The following is a 14,277-nucleotide window of genomic DNA, read 5'->3' on the forward strand; positions in this document are numbered from 1 at the left end:
TTCTTTCTCACAACCTAATAATAATCCATCATATGTATATACTATATTTGTTAATCCCTTCATTAGTTGATAGATAATCGTGTTGCTTGCATCTTTTGGTAATTGTTAAAAGTGACACTATGAACATTGAAGTGCAAATGTCTAGTTGCATCCCTGCTTTCAGTTCTTCTCTGTACATAACTATTAGTGGGATTGCCAGATCATGTGGCAATTGTATACTTAGCTTCTTGAGCAACCACCAATCTGTCTTCCATAGCCAATGTAATATTTTACATTGCCACCAGCAGTGAATGAGTGCTGCTCTTTATCCACATCCTTTCCAATGCTTGCTGCTTTCTGTTTTCTTAATAGTGGCCATTATAGTAGGTCTGAAATTAAATCTGGTTTTCTTTTGCATTTCTCTAATAACTAGTGATGTTTAACATCTTTTCATGTGCTTATTTGTCATTGTATTTCTTCTTAGAAAATGCCTATTCTAGTCTTTCACCCATTTTTATTGGGTTGTTTGCCTTTTTGTTGTTCAGTTGTAGGAATTCTTTATATATTCCAGAGATTGAACTCATCAGATATGTGGTGTGCAAATATTTTCTCCCAATAAGTAAGCTGCCTTTGCACTTTCTTGACAAAGTCCTTTGAAGTGCAAATGTTTTTAATTTTGAAGAGTACCATTTATCTTTTTTTTCTTTCATTGCCTGTACTTTCCATGTAAAGTCTAAGAAGCTATTGCCTATAATAAGATCTTGAAAATGCTTCCCTATGTTTTCTTTTAGTTTTATGGCCCTGGCCCTTATATTTAGGTCTTTGGTCTATTTTGAGTTAATTTTTGTATAAAGAGTGAGATAAGGGCCCTCCTTTAATCTTTTGAATATGAAAATCCAGTTCTCACAGCACTATTTTGTGAAGAGACAATTCTGTTCCAGTTGGGTGGACTTGACAGCCTTGTCAAATATCAATTGGCTATAGATGTGTCAGTCAATTTTTGAACTCTTAAATCAATTCCATTGGATCTGATGTCCACTGGAAAGACATTTTGATCTTACATCTATCTTTATGCCACTACCATGCTGTTTTGACCACTGTAGGTATGTAATATGCTTTAAATTCAGGAATTGTGAGTCGATTGAGTTCATTCTTTTTAAAGATGTCTTTGGCTCATCAGGGCACATTTCCCTTTGAAATAAATTTGGCATTTCACTTTTCCATTTCTGCAAAGTAGGCAGTTGGCATTTTGATTGTGATTATGTTGAATTTGTAAATCAATTTAGATAGAATTGATATTGAATGATATTTAGTTTTCCAAATCATGAGCACAAAAATGTGCTCCCATTTATTAGGCTGTCTCTGTGTTTTTTGTTTGTTTGTTTGTTTGTTTTGTTTTTTTTACAACAAAAATGAGTTTATTTACAAAAATTACAGTAATTATAAATAGCATAAATTGACAATTTCTCCTGTTCCAGAAACATACGTCAATAGCATTCACTGTGAAATGAAGATTTTTGTTATTCTGAAATATGTCACATATTTAGTGATCCACTGCTTTTATAAAATGCTTTTCTAAATTCCAGGAGGCCTATGAGTAATATACATGGGTTATTTCTCTTAAATCTTATTTCCAGAACTATGTACAAGCCCAACACAACAGGAATAGAACAGGGTTAAGACAGCACTGCAACTGAGTAATTTTTCCTTATCCAGTCAATTTTTATTACTCCCTACATATTCAGTGGATGAGAACTGGAACCATGACTTTGGGCTTTAAAAAGTAAGCCCCCTGTGACTTGTAACTGGTTGCACAGTACTGCTATAGTCAGTACCTACAGCTGGCTGTTCTTACGAGTCTGCAGTTTACATTTCCCTGTTATTGCTTAAGAAATAACTGTACAATATTCACTTCTGTATGCTTTTTGTCTTTTATGCCTGCTTACTCAGGGTCACTACTACTGCTTGAGGAGTCAGTTGACATCACCTCTACATCATCTTCATTTTCTTTATCATGCCCAGGAGGTTCCAAGAAAAAGTCATTACTGTGATTTGGTGGTAACATATTCAATGACATATCATTTGACTGCCACGGATACTGTGGAGCAAGCACATCTGGCAACCTGCCTGCTGCAAGGGCATCTCCTGGTAAATGACCATTCACACCATTAGTGGAAGGATTGTTCATCTGACCCAATAACCCACTTCTCACCTCTAAATCAGTTGCGTATGGTCTTCGTGGGTCCCCTGGGACCCACGTCAGTGGGGCACACACAGCATTACTTGCACTAATCCTGTGTGCATACTTATAGTTATTTCTTCAGAGAAGATAGCACCTTTTCTCACGTTTTCTATTGATTCGAGTTTTTCTTTTGCTTGGTAAACAGCTGTTGCCAGTATTTGTTCTGCTTCCTTTAGTTGTTTCTGTAGTTACTGAATATCACTATCTCTCTTTTCAATTTCTTTTTCTAAAACTTGCATTTCATGATGGATTTTTCCCCGATTAAGAGCCAATTTCGGGAGGGGGCAAGATGGCGGCTGAGTGAACATCCCTGTTAGAGTCTTCTGCAGGGAATCGGCTGGCCGGCGTTGGAGACTCTTTGGGACCGGATTGTTTCGGGATTTTTGCTGGTCCGGAGGTGTCTGGACATCGATTCGGAGGGAAGGTAACAGAGAGGATTCGTCTGTGAAATATACACGGAGATCCCAGCTACCTGTAGAGGATTCCCTTCTTGGGTAGGCGGAGACGAGGCATCTAGCCCCGCTCGGTGGGGCTGAGCCAGGCCGGGCCGCAGCAGCGGACGCCGGAGCCGGCCGCGCTGCGCCGGTGGTGAGCGGGGCCCGGCGGGGCCGAGCCAGGCCGAGCCGGGCCGCGGTAGCGTTTGGAGCCGGGCGGGGCCGGTGCAGGCCCCGGCTGCGGGCCGCGGTAGCGCTTGGAGCCGGGCGGGGCCGGTGCAGGCCCCGGCTGCGGGCCGCGGTAGCGCTTGGAGCCGGGCGGGGCCGGTGCAGGCCCCGGCTGCGGGCCGCGGTAGCGCTTGGAGCCGGGCGGGGCCGGTGCAGGCCCCGGCTGCGGGCCGCGGTAGCGCTTGGAGCCGGGCGGGGCCGGTGCAGGCCCCGGCTGCGGGCCGCGGTAGCGCTTGGAGCCGGGCGGGGCCGGTGCAGGCCCCGGCTGCGGGCCGCGGTAGCGCTTGGAGCCGGGCGGGCCCTGGTCCGGCCCCGGCTGCGGGCCACGGTAGCGTTTGGAGCCGGGCGGGCCCGGGTGAGGCCGCGGCGGGTACGGAGCCGGGCAGGGCCGGTCCAGGCCGCGGTGGCGGGAGGTGGACGCCGGAGCCGGCTGGGCCGCTGTAGCGAGCGGAGCTGGGCGGAGCCAGGCCAGGCCAAGGCGGCGTGAGGAGCCGGGCAGAGCCGGTCCAAGCCTCCGCGGCGGGCGGAGTCGGGCCTGCGGAGGGGTTTCTGTTTTTTTTTTTGTTTGTTTGTTTGTTTGTTTGCTTGTTTTTTTTTTTGTTTTTTTTTTTAATTTTACTTAATTTTTTTTTTTTTTTTTTTGAGCATCTGCAGTACTGGGGAGTTTGTGGGCCCTGGGCGGCCTATTGGGGGTTTGTGGGAAGGGAGGTGCTTGCAGACCCATTTGGGCAGACAGACGGGGGGGTTTTAGGGCAAAGCGGGGGGAAGTTGTTGTTTTAGATAGTGTTACAATTGTGACACGTGTGTACCTGTATCTCTCTTCTCCCTATCCGTTCCCCACCGTTTGCCCATCCTCTTTTTCTTTCTTCCTTTCTTCTTGCCTTTCTTTTTTCTTTATTATAATTAGTTTGTTGTTTTTTTTTTCAGTTTTCTCTTTCCCTCTTGTCCCTCATCTTCCACCTATTTTTACTTTAATTCAAGTATACAATAGGTGCTACAGGGAACACCTCACATTTGCTGGGTTTTCCCATCCTCCACTGCCTCATTTCTGTGTGAACTGATTTAGGCTACCTACACTATCCCCCTTCCCCTGCATCTTGATATCCACTATCATCTACTGTCTCTCCTATATTCCACCCCCCACCTCCCGTTCTTTGATCCACAAAGTGTCTAACTCTTAATTTCTAATACCTTTGTTCTGTTTTCTGTCTATTATCCACTCTTGAAACTATTACCTTTCTTTTCTTTTTCCCTCTCTCATGAAAACAATAGCTGTGTAGTTCATACCATATTCCTCCCAAATTCAGTCATCAACTTCATAAAAGGTACTCTACCTACAGCTATAACTCTATACAATCTACATGAATCTAACCTCCATCCTTCCAGATCTCATATTCCTGCTTTATTAACATACATCACCAATACAACTTAACACTTTTCCCTTGCTTACACAATTGCCTTTCCCCAACACTAATACTTTCCTCTAAAGTGAACTTAACCAACAACAAGTAACAAGAATAAGAAGAAAAAAGTGACAAAGAGAAGATATAACACCTGTGCAAAAATAACAACTAATTAACCTCCAAGAGCAGACAAAGAAGCTAAGGAACTGATTAAATTCGTCAAAATAAAGAGATGACCAGAAAGCAACAAAAATCTACGAACCAAACCAATAATCAGGAAAACATGGCTGAATCCAATCAACAAACCAATAATCACGAAGGGGAGCAAAACTTGGCACAAGCAATGAAAGATCTCAGAACATTTATCACCGACAAATTTGATGCAGTAATGAAAGAGGTTAACAACATGAAGACATCACTTGGAGGGGAAATTGCAGACATACGCAAAAACATAACAGATATGATGGGAATGAACACCACAGTGCAAGAAATCAAAAATACACTTGCAGCAAATATCAGCAGACTAGAAGAGACAGAGCAGAGAATTAGTGATGTGGAAGACAGTACATCAGAAATCAAACAGATAGTAGAAGGGGTCAATAAGAAGATAGAAAAAATCCAATTAGGATTTAGGGACCTGAATGACAATGCAAAACGCTCAAACATACGTATTATAGGCATTCCAGAAGGTGAAGAGAAGGGAAAGGGGTCAGAAAGAGTGTTGCAGGAAATAATGGCTGAAAACTTCCCAAATCTACTGAAAGAGACAGATGTACATATCCAAGAAGCACAGCGCACTTCACAAGTCATAAACCCCAAAAGGCCCACCCCAAGACATATACTTGTCAAATTATCCAATGCTCAAGACAAAGAGAAAATCCTAAAAGCAGCAAGAGAAAAGAAAACCATCACATACAAGGGAAGCTCAATTAGATTAAGTGCTGATTTCTCTTCTGAAACCATGGAGGCAAGAAGACAGTGGTATGATATAGTCAAGGTACTAAAGGAAAAAAATTTCCAACCAAGAATACTCTATCCAGCTAAACTAGCATTCAAACATGATGGAGAGTTCAAAATATTCACAGACAAACAGAAACTGAAAGAGTATACCAACAAGAAACCTCCCCTTCAAGAAATTCTAAAGGGAGTTCTGCAGGAAGAAAGGAAAAAACAGGAAAGGCAAAGTTGGAGGAGAGTATAAGACCAACAACAACAACAAAAAAGACAAAAAAAATATACAAACAAAATATGACAAACACAAATCCAATCAAAATATGGCTAACACAAATAATCCCTTGATAGTAATAACACTGAATGTCAATGGATTAAACTCACCTATCAAAAGATTCAGACTGGGACACTGGATAAGGAAATATGACCCATCCATATGCTGTCTACAAGAGACACATCTTAGACCCAGAGACGCATGGAGATTGAAAGTGAAAGGCTGGAAAACAATCATACAAGCTAACAATAACCAAAAAAAGGCAGGAGTAGCTATATTAATATCAGACAAAATAGACTTTAAATGTGAAACAATTGTGAGAGACAAAGAAGGATACTACATTTTAGTCAAAGGGAAAATCTGTCAAGAAGATCGAACAATCATAAATATCTATGCCCCTAACAAGGGTGCCTCTAAATACGTCAGGCAAACGCTGGAAAAACTAAGTGAAAGAATAGATACATCTACAATTATAGTGGGGGATTTTAATACACCACTATCAACTCTGGACAGAACATCTCAAAAGAGAATCACCAAAGAAACAAAACATCTGAATAGTATATTAGAGGAGCTCGATCTAATAGACATATATAGATCGCTACACCCAAACACAGCAGGATATACATTTTTCTCAAGCGCACATGGATCATTCTCCAAGATAGATCATATGCTAGGCCACAAAGAAAGGCTGAACGAATTCAGAAAGATTGAAATCATACAAAACATTATCTCTGACAACAGTGGAGTCAAGCTGGAGATTTGCAAGGGAAAGAAGCCCAGATTTCACACCACGATTTGGAAATTAAACAACACACTCTTAGAAAAACAGTGGGTCAAAGAGGAAATCTCAAAAGAAATCAATGACTACCTTGAAACAAATGATAATGATAACACAACATACCAAAATTTATGGGATGCAGCAAAAGCAGTACTGAGAGGGAAGTTTATAGCCATAAATTCATATATCAAAAAAGAAGAAAGAGCAAAAATTGAAGAACTAACTGCACATTTGAAGGAATTAGAAAAACAACAACAAAGTAACCCAACAGGAAGAAGAAGGAAGGAAATAACAAAGATAAGAGCAGAACTAAATGAAATAGAAAATAAGAAAGCACTTGAACAGATAAACAAGACCAAGAGCTGGTTTTTTGAGAAGATTAACAAAATTGACAAACCTTTAGCAACACTAACAAAGAAAAAAAGAGAGAAGATGCAAATACACAAAATAAGAAATGAGAAAGGCGATATCACCACTGACCCCACAGAAATAAAGACTATCATAAGAGGATATTTTGAAAAACTATATTCCAACAAAAATGACAATCTAGAGGAAATGGACAAATTCCTAGAAACACATAAACAGCCCATATTGACAAAAGAAGAAATTGATGATCTTAACAAACCAATCACAAGCAAAGAGATAGAATCAGTTATTAAAAATCTCCCAACTAAGAAGAGCCCAGGGCCAGATGGCTTCACAGGTGAATTCTATAAAACATTCCGGAAAGAACTGACACCAATCCTGCTGAAACTATTCCAAACCATCGAAACAGAAAGAACATTACCCAACTCCTTCTATGATGCCAACATTACCCTAGTACCAAAGCCAAACAAAGACATCACAAGAAAGGAAAATTACAGACCAATTTCTCTAATGAACCTAGACGCAAAAATACTTAACAAAATACTTGCTAATCGTATTCAACAACACATTAAACGAATTATACACCACGACCAAGTGGGATTCATCCCAGGTATGCAAGGATGGTTCAACATAAGAAAATCAATCAACGTAATACACCATATAAACAGATTGAAGGAAAAAAATCACATGATTATATCTATTGATGCAGAAAAAGCATTTGACAAAATACAGCACCCTTTCTTGATAAAAACACTCCAAATGATTGGAATACAAGGAAATTTTTTGAACATGATAAAGAGTATATATGAAAAACCTAAAGCCAATATTGTTTACAATGGAGAAATCCTAGACTCCTTCCCTCTAAACTCAGGAACAAGACAAGGATGCCCACTGTCGCCGCTCCTATTTAACATTGTCTTAGAAGTACTTGCTCGAGCACTGAGGCAAGAACCAGAAATAAAAGGCATTCAAATTGGAAAGGAAGAAGTCAAAATTTCATTATTTGCAGATGACATGATCCTATACATAGAAAACCCTGAGAGATCTACAACGAAGATTCTAGAACTCATAAATGAGTTTAGTAAAGTCGCAGGTTATAAGATCAATGCGCAAAAATCAGTAGCATTTCTGTACACCAATAATGAGCAAGATCAGGAGGAAATCAAGAAACAAATACCATTCACAATAGTAAATAAAAAAATCAAATACTTAGGAATAAATTTAACTAAAGAGGTAAAGAACTTATACACTGAGAACTATACAAGATTGTTCAAGGAAATCAAAGAAGACCTAAATAAATGGAAGACTATTCCTTGTTCATGGATAGGAAGACTGAACATTATTAAGATGTCTATCCTACCAAAATTGATCTACACATTCAATGCAATCCCAATAAAAATCAATGCAGCCTTCTTTAAGGAACTAGAAAAACTAACTATGAAATTTATTTGGAAAGGAAAGAGACCCCGAATAGCCAAAGACATACTGAAAAAGAAAAACGAAATTGGAGGAATCACACTACCTGACTTCAAAACATACTATAAAGCTACGGTGGTGAAAACAGCATGGTATTGGCATAAGGAGAGACATATAGACCAATGGAATCGAATTGAAAGCTCTGATATAGAACCTCACATATACAACCACATAATATTTGATAAAGCCACCAAACCCTCTCAACTGGGAGAGAGTGGCCTATTCAACAAATGGTGTCTGGAGAACTGGATAGCCATATGTAGAAGAATGAAAGAGGATTACCATCTCACACCTTATACAAATATCAACTCAAGATGGATCAAAGACCTAAATATAAGAGCCAAGACCATAAAAACCTTAGAAAGCAGTGTAGGGAAACATCTACAGGACCTTGTAATAGGTAATGGATTTATGAATATCTCACCAAAAGCACGAGCAGCAAAAGAACTAATAGATAAATGGGACTTCCTCAAAATTAAAGCCTTCTGCACTTCAAAGGAGTTTGTCAAGAAAGTAAAAAGGGAGCCCACACAGTGGGAGAAAATATTTGGCAATCATATATCTGATAAGAAACTTATAACTTGCATATATAAAGAACTCCTACATCTTGAAAATAAAAAGATAAACAATCCATTTAAAAAATGGGAAAAAGACTTAAACAGACACTTCTCCGAAGAAGAAATACAAATGGCAAGAAAGCACATGAAAAAATGTTCCAAATCTCTAGCTATCAGGGAAATGCAAATCAAAACCACAATGAGATACCATCTTACACCCATAAGATTGGCAGCTATGAAAAAAACAGAAGAATACAAGTGCTGGAGAGGATGTGAAGGAAGGGGAACACTCATCCACTGCTGGTGGGAATGCAGAAGGATCCAACCATTCTGGAGAACAGTATGGCGGTTTCTCAAAAAACTAGCCATAGATTTGCCATATGACCCAGCAATACCACTGCTGGGAATATACCCAGCAGAACTGAAAACAAGAACACAAACCAATATATGTACACCAATGTTCATAGCAGCATTGTTCACTATTGCCAAAAGTTGGAATCGACCCAAATGCCCATCAACAGACGAGTGGATCAATAAAATGTGGTATATACACACAATGGAATACTACTCGGCTGTAAGAACAAACACACTACAAACACATGTGATAACATGGATGAATCTTGAGAACCTTATGTTGAGTGAAGCAACCCAGACATTGAAGGACAAATACTACATGACCTCAATGATATGAAATAAACAAGCTGCCCTAGATAGCAAGAGACTGAACGATAGGCTTACAGGAAATCGGAGGGTGGAGGAAGGATATGAGCCGATGTCTGCAGGGGTGGAATTTAAGACGAGATGGTGGTAAGTATGAACACAAAGAAGAGATAAAAGGGGGGCAAGGGGTTGCCTTTGCTTGGGGCTTTGCGGGTTTGAGGGTGGCTGGGGAGGGACGGGTGGGTAACGTTGCCCAAAAGTGGGGGGAGGGAGGGGTAGCATACGAACCAGGAGAGGGTCAGGTGTTGGTGGAGAGTAAAATGCCGAGAAAATCATATCAAAATATAATAAAGAGAGTTACCTGTTTAGAATGCTCGGAGGGGAGGGTCTGATGCAGGACGGGCTCCTGGGGAATGTCTAAATGCTCATTCTGCCAGAGTGGGTGACACCATGGGGTAGAAACCCAAGTAGTGAGAGTGGGGGTGGACCCACATCCTGGGGAGGACTAATGCCATCCAATAGAGGGAACTGTATCCCTCGAGAGAAAGGGTGGCTCCCAGGGCATTGGGGCAGTTGAGCAAGTTAGGCCCTGAACACTATTCCATCTATCTCTGGAAGTGGCTCCTCAGGAAACGGAGGTTGGCTATCACTGAGGGCACCAAGGTGGAAGGGAAAATGGACGTTAAATGTGTGGAACCAAAGTAAATGGGGGGTAAGAGAGGAGTTTCTTGAGAGTACACAAGGATGGATATAAAACATGTAATATTACACCATAACATATAGGAGATGACAGACTGATAATGTAAACCATAATGTAAAACATAGGATAACTAAAAATGTAAAGAACTGTGTATCCTAAAGTATGCACCATAATGTAAACACAGATGTCACCTTGTTAGAAAGCTAATGTCTCAGACTCTGTACATCACTTTAAGTAAATATGATATGAATAGGGCGTAAGAGTATCACTGTGGAAGGGAAAAGGTTTTCTGGTGGATGTGTGGGAGTGCTGTATATTATATATATACATTGCTGTGGTCTAGGACTCCTGTGAAGAAAAGCTGAATAATTAGGGGGGGGAAAAAAAAAAAAAAGAAAAAAATAGGATGTGGAATTTTTTCAAGTCAACATTCTTTATCTAAGTTCTTTATCTAACTTTATCCAAGTTCTTTTTTGTTTTGTTTTGTTTTTTTTTGTTTGTTTTTTTGTTTTTTTTATTAATTTTTTTATTTTTTATTGACTTTGTAATAATATTACATTAAAAATATATATGTGAGGTCCCATTCAACCCCACCCCCCCACCCCCCCTCTCCCCCCCCCCCAACAACACTCGTTCCCATCATCATGACATATCCATTGGATTTGGTAAGTACATCTTTGGGCACCTCTGCACCTCATATACATTGGTTCACATCATGGCCCATACTCTCCTCTATTCCATCATGTAGGCCCTGTGAGGATTTACAATGTCCGGTGATTACCTCTGAAGCACCATCCAGGGCAGCTCCATGTCCCGAAGACGCCTCCACCTCTCATCTCTTCCTGCCTTTCCCCATACCCTTTGTCCATTATGTCCACTTTTCCCAATCCAATGCCACCTCTTCTATGTGGACACTGGATTGGTTGTGTCCATTGCACCTTTATGTCAAGAGGAGGCTCAGATTCCACCTGGATGCTGGATGCAATCCTCCCATTTTCAGTTGTAATCACTCTAGGCTCCATGGTGTGGTGGTTGTCCTTCTTCACCTCCATCTTAGCTGAGTGTGGTAAGTCCAATAAATCAGATTGTAGGTGCTGGAGTCTGTTGAGGCTCAGGATCTGGCTATCACATTGTCAGTCCAGAGATTCAAATCCCCTAAATATATCTTAAACCCCAACATTAACTGCACCTCCAGCACATTAGCATGAAAGTCTTATGAAGGGAGATCCCATCTGAGTCCAGATTCATCACACATAAACACCATTTCCAAAGAGGGGCCATCTGCCCTGGTAGTTAACCCCATCGGCCATGACCATAACTCCCATGGGTCTCTTTAGCCCTCAAAGGAACCAATATCTGGGGGTTGTATCTGCTTTATCTGTCTCTCTGACTCTGCTCAGTTGTGCATGAGGGCAAACCTTCTGCCAGCCTCCAGACTCTTTTTTAGAAACTCGTAGCCATATAAACTCATTTCTCCTTTCCATTTCCCCCTTACTTTAGGTCAAACAGCATTTTAAAGTCATGGTATTTTATGTAGACATGGATATTCTGCTGATCCACATTGAACCTTCCGTATAAGGTCATTTTCCAGTTGCATCATCAGTTGGTAGTTGATAGTGGTCCCTCGTTGCCAGGGAGGCTCATCCCCGGGTGTCATGTCCCACGCTGGGGGGAAGGCATTGCATTTACATGCTGAGTTTGGCTTCGAGACTGGCCACATTTGAGTAACATGAAGGCTGACAGAAGGAAATTCCCAGGCACAAAGTTGCTCTAGGCCTTGTTATTATTTTGGGTTTATCAGCTCACAAGCATAGTCATTAGTATCAGGGGCTCACTGTTGAACCCTCACTCCCTCCCGGTCCCCACCACTGTACCTGGGAGACTGTCGCTGCTCCCCTAGGGACCACGACAGAGCACCACTGGCCAGGAACCCAGTACCCCCCCTACTGTGGTTTTTAATTGTTGCCACTATGAGTATATCCAAACATTACCATGCACCCTGGACATATGTTCTGTACAGCTCCCTGTCAGTCATATATCATCTGTCATTATATCCAAGTTCTTAATCTATCCTTTAAACTCATCGCTATATGCCATTCCCTAGTAAGGGACCATGACATTATATTGGGCTTCAAATTTCGGGGAGTTCTGGATCACAGAGTGTTTCAACAATGGCAATGGAGGGATACTGGTATGGGATACCAATGACAGGTGATATATGGCTGACAGGGAGCTGTACAGAACAAATGTCCAGGGTGAATGGTAATGTTTGGATATACTCATAGTGGCAACAATTAAAAACCACAGTAGGGGGGGTACTGGGTTCCTGGCCAGTGGTGCTCTGTCGTGGTCCCTAGGGGAGCAGCGACAGTCTCCCAGGTACAGTGGTGGGGACCGGGAGGGAGTGAGGGTTCAACAGTGAGCCCCTGATACTAATGACTATGCTTGTGAGCTGATAAACCCAAAATAATAACAAGGCCTAGAGCAACTTTGTGCCTGGGAATTTCCTTCTGTCAGCCTTCATGTTACTCAAATGTGGCCAGTCTCGAAGCCAAACTCAGCATGTAAATGCAATGCCTTCCCCCCAGCGTGGGTCATGACACCCGGGGATGAGCCTCCCTGGCAACGAGGGACCACTATCAACTACCAACTGATGATGCAACTGGAAAATGACCTTATACGGAAGGTTCAATGTGGATCAGCAGAATATCCATGTCTACATAAAATACCATGACTTTAAAATGCTGTTTGACCTAAAGTAAGGGGGAAATGGAAAGGAGAAATGAGTTTATATGGCTACGAGTTTCTAAAAAAGAGTCTGGAGGCTGGCAGAAGGTTTGCCCTCATGCACAACTGAGCAGAGTCAGAGAGACAGATAAAGCAGATACAACCCCCAGATATTGGTTCCTTTGAGGGCTAAAGAGACCCATGGGAGTTATGGTCATGGCCGATGGGGTTAACTACCAGGGCAGATGGCCCCTCTTTGGAAATGGTGTTTATGTGTGATGAATCTGGACTCAGATGGGATCTCCCTTCATAAGACTTTCATGCTAATGTGCTGGAGGTGCAGTTAATGTTGGGGTTTAAGATATATTTAGGGGATTTGAATCTCTGGACTGACAATGTGATAGCCAGATCCTGAGCCTCAACAGACTCCAGCACCTACAATCTGATTTATTGGACTTACCACACTCAGCTAAGATGGAGGTGAAGAAGGACAACCACCACACCATGGAGCCTAGAGTGATTACAACTGAAAATGGGAGGATTGCATCCAGCATCCAGGTGGAATCTGAGCCTCCTCTTGACATAAAGGTGCAATGGACACAACCAATCCAGTGTCCACATAGAAGAGGTGGCATTGGATTGGGAAAAGTGGACATAATGGACAAAGGGTATGGGGAAAGGCAGGAAGAGATGAGAGGTGGAGGCGTCTTCAGGACATGGAGCTGCCCTGGATGGTGCTTCAGAGGTAATCACCGGACATTGTAAATCCTCACAGGGCCTACATGATGGAATAGAGGAGAGTATGGGCCATGATGTGAACCAATGTATATGAGGTGCAGAGGTGCCCAAAGATGTACTTACCAAATCCAATGGATATGTCATGATGATGGGAACGAGTGTTGTTGGGGGGGGGGGGAGAGTGGGGGTGGGGGGGTGGGGTTGAATGGGACCTCACATATATATTTTTAATGTAATATTATTACAAAGTCAATAAAAAAAAAAAGCCAAAAAAAAAGCCAAAAAAAAAAAAAAAAGAGCCAATTTCATTAGTTCTTGAAATTCCCCATCTCTGTGAATTAACAACTCCAGAATCTGGTTTTCCTCTCCAGGTTGCAGCATCTTTTGGTTTCTTGAAATTGCCAACATTTCTACAAGTTCCCTCGACAGGACCTCCAGGTCATCCAGCGCCTACAGCAGCCGTTCTCGCGTGTTGTTACCCTGGCCGCTCCACCGCCACCTCCGGGCCACTCCTACTCCTTCTCTGAACACGAGGAGGTGGTCATGCTGCCCTCCGGCCAGCCATCCGTGCTTGGAGACTCTCTGTGTTTTTTTAAATCACTGTTTTGTCATTTTCTGCGTTCAAGTCAAGTCCTTGGTTAAATTTATTCCTAGATATATGATTCTTTTAGTTACTATTGCAAAGGAATTTTTTTTTCCCTCAGCATGCTCATTACCAGTGTATAGAAACACGTGTATTATTTTGTATTGATCACGAATACTGC

General features: G+C 41.8%; 1 pseudogene; it reads right to left on the reverse strand.

Moving 5' to 3' along the window:
• Positions 1 to 1,921: 1,921 nt before the first annotated feature.
• LOC101432663 (mediator of RNA polymerase II transcription subunit 4-like) lies at positions 1,922 to 14,058 on the reverse strand (annotated as a pseudogene).
• Between the last annotated feature and the right edge of the window lie 219 nt (positions 14,059 to 14,277).

Source organism: Dasypus novemcinctus, chromosome 28 (genome assembly GCF_030445035.2).
Source record: "Dasypus novemcinctus isolate mDasNov1 chromosome 28, mDasNov1.1.hap2, whole genome shotgun sequence".
Classification (NCBI taxonomy): domain Eukaryota; kingdom Metazoa; phylum Chordata; class Mammalia; order Cingulata; family Dasypodidae; genus Dasypus; species Dasypus novemcinctus.